Below are 6000 nucleotides of genomic sequence, written 5' to 3'. Positions count from 1 at the left end.
GAAGGTGTTTCCGGTCCCGTCCCACCGGGAGGAGACCCCGGGGAAGACCTAGGACACGCTGGAGGGACTATGTCTCCCGGCTGGCCTGGGAACGCCTCGGTGTCCCCCGGAAGAGCTAGAGGAAGTGTCTGGGGAGAGGGAAGTCTGGGCATCCCTGCCCCGGATAAGCGGAAGAAGATGGATGGATGGATGGATGGATTATCCATAAAAAGGTTTAGCACTCCATAAAGACATTTCCATTTCTTCCTGAACAGTTTAAATTTGGTTTGAGGTTTACAGGTGATTTAGTCAGAATAGTTGAGATTTGAAAATGTTGATGATGCACTTTGTTGACGCTCCCTTGCGATGTGCTTTGGTTATGTGCAGACTGACCGCAATGTCGCCATTAAATGCCTCCCGCAATTTGAAAACGACAGTCGGAATAATGATATTGATTCTCATTTGATGGAATTCGGTATCTTTGCCGGCCTCTAGGGCCAGACGTCTCCAATGCCATTCGCCGGAGTAATGCGCTCATGTTGAGCAGTGTGCCGTGCTTTGCGTAGTACCTTTCGTAGTACTTGTTAATCGAGAAGTTACATCCGACGTCACCAAGTTACTCCTGAAGATACCTGGATAAGCCAGTTACCTCGCTTCGTAGTATACTCCTCTGTTCTGAAACAGCTCAGAGTCAGTCAACCCGGAGTTGGTTTCAAGTAGCTTTATACCGAATTAACCTTGTTTATTTTTTTCAACAATTACCAAATTATTCAGTCTAGAGAAAATAATATCACAAGCAAATGAATTAGGCTACAGCAATAAAAAAAAGTTATAGAATTCACCGTGCATGTTTGGTTTCTGTAGATAAGGAGCATGCACATCTTAGGCTGCAATGAAAACCATGTGATATCATATCCTAACGATGCATACTCGTTTACTGCAGAGTCGGAGGCACTTTCACTTTTGCCGGAAATCTTAGTTACCAGATTGTAAATAGGTTGAGCAGATCACCTCAAAAAATTTCATAAGCGGTCAGTCATCGTTGGGTGAGTAAATTACCTTTCTTTATTAATGCTGTCTAAGCTTGGATAGACACACGGAATTAATGCATGGCATAAACATTAGAATTTTTGAAATTTTCAATTAAAGAGTGTGTTTGTTTCTGTATGTGTGCCTGAGTGTGTGTTTAGGACTGACTACATGGTTTGGACATGGGCTAAGTTCATATCTGGTGCAAACTCGCTTCCTTCCTCCTGATCTTGTCTACCATTTCCAGACATGAGTCTTTACATTATTTTATAAATTCATTTTAGCTGTGTATTCCTTTTGAACATATTCCATGCTCTTTCTGTGTATGCGAGTTGTTGAACTGGTAGGACTACTATTTAAAAAAACACGTCAGTGATTTCATTGGTTATTTTATTGGTTAGATTATTTATTGGTAAGTGAGTTAGGCTGATAACATAAATGTAATTGGTTCAAATCCCAGAGCTGGCAAGGTGTAACAAAATCTGTTGTGGTTTTCAGCAAAGCATCCAACCCTAAATGCTCTTGTGTGTTGCTTTGAATAAAGGCATCTGTAAATTATACATGATTTTGCATCCAGATCTGTCAACCGTTGTAAGATATCCAGACAGAGGATCACTCACGACCTTAGAAGGTGGACAGAAAAAATCTGAGCAATATGTCTCTTCACTGTTTTAAAAGCTGTTTTAAAGTGGGACTACAATCACAATGTGAACATATCAGGACAAAGGATGTCCTGCAATCAGATATGAAAAAGGGGTTACCATAATATAAAATGGCTTTCAACATTTCATTATGTGGATGTAGAACTGAACAGCTTCACATTCAATTTCCTGCAGATCAGGAGGGGAGCCAATAAGCTGGGCAGTGTTAGGGAGATATCGAGTCTCAGAGGTGTCAGTCATAGTATAGTCAAAATGAAAGTGAAAGAAGACTTGAAATGGCTACGCAGTATGCAGAATACAAATCACCCTTATTTGCTACTACATTTACACATACACAGAAATGTACTTTGTGCAAGAATTAAGGTTATGTCAAGTGTTTTGCTAGTCAGGTTACCAAATTAACGGTAAAGAAATACGTTTGTTAAAGTTACACTAGCTAATTAAGCAACGTTAGCTACTATGGAATGCCATTTAAGTCAATATTATATAAATAAATATGGCTATGCAATAAATCCTGAAATAAAGAAATGAGGCAATAAATATATGAATAGAAATATATAAACGAGTCAATATATAAATAAATAGGTTTTAATTTCAAAATTGTTTTTCAGAGGACTACATTTATTTATTTCAAGTTTCTTGTATTACATAATGACACATTTCCATTTGGTATATTCAAATTAATGGGGCAACTGCTGCACTGAATCACTGAATTTGAATATAACGGGAAGGGAGCGAACATTTCTGGCGGATGGAAAGGACAGTAGGCTACATCAGAAAAGCAGAACTTAATATTTGGTACAGAAACCTCCATACAGACCTTCCCCAGATCCTTCAGGTTTCGGGGCTGTTGCTGGGCAATACAGACTTTCAGCTCCCTCCAAAGATTTTCTATTGGGTTCAGGTCTGGAGACTGGTTAGGCCACTCCAGGACCTTGAGATGCTTCTTACGGAGCCACTACTTAGTTGCCCTGGCTGTGTGTTTTGGGTCGTTGTCATTCTGAAATACCCAGCCACGACCCATCTTCAATGCTCTTACTGAGGGAAGGAGGTTGTTGGCCAAGATCTCGCCATACATGACCCCTCCCCTAAATACGGTGCAATCATCCTGTCCCCTTTGCAGAAAAGCATCCCCAAAGAATGATGTTTCCACCTCCATGCTTCACAGTTGGGATGGTATTCTTGGGATTGTACTCATCCTTCTTCTTCCTCCAAACACGGCGAGTGGAGTTTAGACCAAAAAGCTCTATTTTTGTCTCATCAGACCACATGACCTTCTCCCATTCCTCCTCTGGATCATCCAGATGGTCATTGGCAAACTTCAGATGGGCCTGGACATGCGCTGGCTTGAGCAGGGAGACCTTGCGTGCGTGGCAGGATTTTATCCATGATGGCATAGTGTGTTACTAATGGTTTTCGCTGTAATTGACCAGGTCCTGCCGTGTAGTTCTGGGATGATCCCTCACCTTCCTCATGATCATTGATGCCCCACGAGGTGAGATCTTGCATGGAGCTCCAGACCGAGGGAGATTGACCGTCATCTTGAACTTCTTCCATTTTCTGATAATTGCGCCAACAGTTGTTGCCTTCTCACCAAGCTGCTTGCCTATTGTCCTGTAGCCCATCCCAGCCTTGTGCAGGCCTACAATTGAATCCCTGATGTCCTTACACAGCTCTCTGGTCTTGGCCATTGTGGAGAGGTTGGAGTCTGTTTGATTGAGTGTGTGGACAGGTGTTAACAAGTTCAAACAGGTGCAGTTAACACAGGTAATGAGTGGAGAACAGGAGGTCTTCTTTAAGAAAAACTAACAGGTCTGTGAGAGCCGGAATTCTTACTGGTTGGTAGGTGATCAAATACTTATGTAGTGGATGTGAGTGGAGATATTGTTTTGTTAACATCTTTAAGTCCCAGTACCGTTGCAATGGGCCTTGTCTGTCCTTTGGTAGGCAACGTCAAAGATCTGAAAAACAACAAGATAAGACAATTGAGACTGTTGAGATGGACAGAAACAGTAAAGAGAAATAGAGAAATTTAGACAGGTGAATTAAATATGCTTTGATAGCCTATTTTACCACGTAAGTTGCCTGAGAACATTCTAATTTAGAGAATCAACCTGGGAAGTAGTTACAGGAGAAAGATCAAACAATTTCGAAGCTGGGGATGGTTAGGTACCCATGGTGTTATGATATGACATTTTGCCATCACACCAGTAAACATCCCTTCTCTTACAGTGACATGGGACCTATGGAGACCACAAAGTCTGGACACCCATTTACCATCCAATCCAAATCACAGCACCCTGTGCAGGACACTTAACCAACATGTAATCTTTAGTCCCATGACCGACCAGGCCCGACCTTGCTTAGCTTCAGAGGCAAAACCCAGCAGTGGGATGCAGAGAACTTCCATAGACAGCACTTCTTCAGTTTGCCATGTTTGACATTCTCACAAATATTCAACTAATCATATATTCTACAGTTATAGGTAAAGGAGAATCCAAGTCAATGCCCTTTCTTACTGCCTGACAAACACACCTGTAGTAAAAGAAATTGGAGTCTTGTCTGATCTCTCCCACAAAGCAACATTCATAATAAAAGCAGGACATACATTTTGTGTAAACTAAGCTTACACCGTAAGCCTCCATTCCTTATACAGAAGGGTTGGTGGTTACCTGCCATGCTGAACATTATTGCCTGTCACACCTCCAATGGTGCCTATGGAGCAGCTACAGTTAGTGGAAACCGCTTTTTCTTCACTTATCCTGGTACATCTATATCCTAGTGCCACTAGTAGTGGTGAACATAAAAATACAGAAATACATCTGTAAACTAGTCAGAAATTAAACCAATTGGCTAAGAATCAAGGCAAATTAGTCAATTTAGGCTATATCAAGGTACACATTACTGGTAGCATTTTTTATTACTAACAATTAGGTATGAGACTAACTTAGCAAACATGAGGTTACAGTACTGTTATTTAGTAAAAACAATTGCTAACAACACACAAGTAGTATCTAACACTACTGTGTACTACTGTATCTAACATTTTGCCATCACTCGTGTCCAGTGTCAGCATGATAATTGGTTTACATACAACATACATCTAGATAGCTATCATACATATAATAAAAAAGTAATAATGTTTACAAAGCAACTTTACCTAAAGCTCATACCTGAATCAAATGGAGTGCAAGACAGGCTGATTCAGTGATTCAGTGCTGCTGTTGCTTTAGTCTGAAACTGTGAGATAACCACGGCCCACTAATTTAAATATATCAAATAGAAATGTGTCATTATGAAATAAATGTGTCATTATGAAATACAAGTCACTTGAAGAATGAAAATGAGTCCTTTGAAAAACATAATTTTGAAACAAAACCTATTTATGTATTCACTCATTTATATATTTATTTCTAAATTTCTTTATTTCAGGATTTATTTCATAGCCATATTTATTTATTCATACATTATTTAACTTAAAGAATTTCCTGACAACAGAGCTGAAATCCTGAACGTTAGCAAAGTTGACATTACTTCTGCTAAACCTAACCACCATCATGTAAAAAACATAAAAAACAAATACATGCGAGTACTCTGTTATATTAATTATATATAAATTGTTACCATATGAACGCTAGCTATCTAGTCGCATTAGCACTGACGTTGTTACACAAAAATAGCACTGCATAAATAAACTCAAACGTTAGGGTTAGCTATCTTTCACTGCAACAAATATCATATGTGGCTGATTTGTTATGTTTGCTCTATTAGTTGTGTCCGGAAAAATCGCTTTCCAAAGTTTGTTTTTCTGCTATAGGCTACACCAGTTCAGGCATTTTCGGTGGAGTAGGCTTAGTCCACAAAAAATAAACTGGGTATTGTCATCATAGAAAAAGATAATTATGAGGCTGATGTTTGTTGGAACGTCAGTTTAGAGAATTGTGAAAGCAACGTCAGCATTCTTACCTCTCGTCTCAGCCTTGCATCTTTCTGCATTCTTCTTTCCCACGTCTTTCTCACAAATATGACATACAATGTTGATTGGCCAGAGAAGCGCATGTTAATTCAGTCTTTTATCAGCAGTTACATCAGACAAAAGAACGATTCCAATTATTGTAAAAAAGTATGAATATCGCATCCAATTATCAGCCAGTCGTACAATCGGTCGACCCCTAATATTCAGTACTACTACCAGCATTGCTGCTAATTTACAGTGTTATGTATATTATTGCATTATCCTCATGCTATATTTTTGCTGGGTGTACATTTTTCTTCGTAAATTCTCACTATGTAGCTGAACCATTCATAAGCTTAATGCAGTTATTGCTCT

At 39.5% G+C, this 6000-nt stretch overlaps 1 protein-coding gene across 4 annotated transcripts in view; it reads left to right on the top strand.

Moving 5' to 3' along the window:
• The first annotated feature begins 567 nt into the window (after window positions 1-567).
• The window catches only part of LOC105009559, a 49365-nt gene continuing 43932 nt past the window's right edge, over window positions 568-6000 (top strand). For 2 of the 4 annotated variants that reach the window (XM_034287765.1, XM_034287761.1), the window contains exon 1: window positions 568-1025. The gene's annotated coding sequence lies outside the window, so the exon portion shown is untranslated. The remainder of the gene's footprint in view (window positions 1026-6000) is intronic. The other 2 variants (XM_034287764.1, XM_034287763.1) reach the window with 2 other exon arrangements.

Source organism: Esox lucius, chromosome 18, assembly GCF_011004845.1.
Source record: "Esox lucius isolate fEsoLuc1 chromosome 18, fEsoLuc1.pri, whole genome shotgun sequence".
NCBI classification, from domain to species: domain Eukaryota; kingdom Metazoa; phylum Chordata; class Actinopteri; order Esociformes; family Esocidae; genus Esox; species Esox lucius.
Note: the sequence above shows the minus strand (reverse complement) of the source record. Positions and strands in the feature narration are given on the sequence as shown.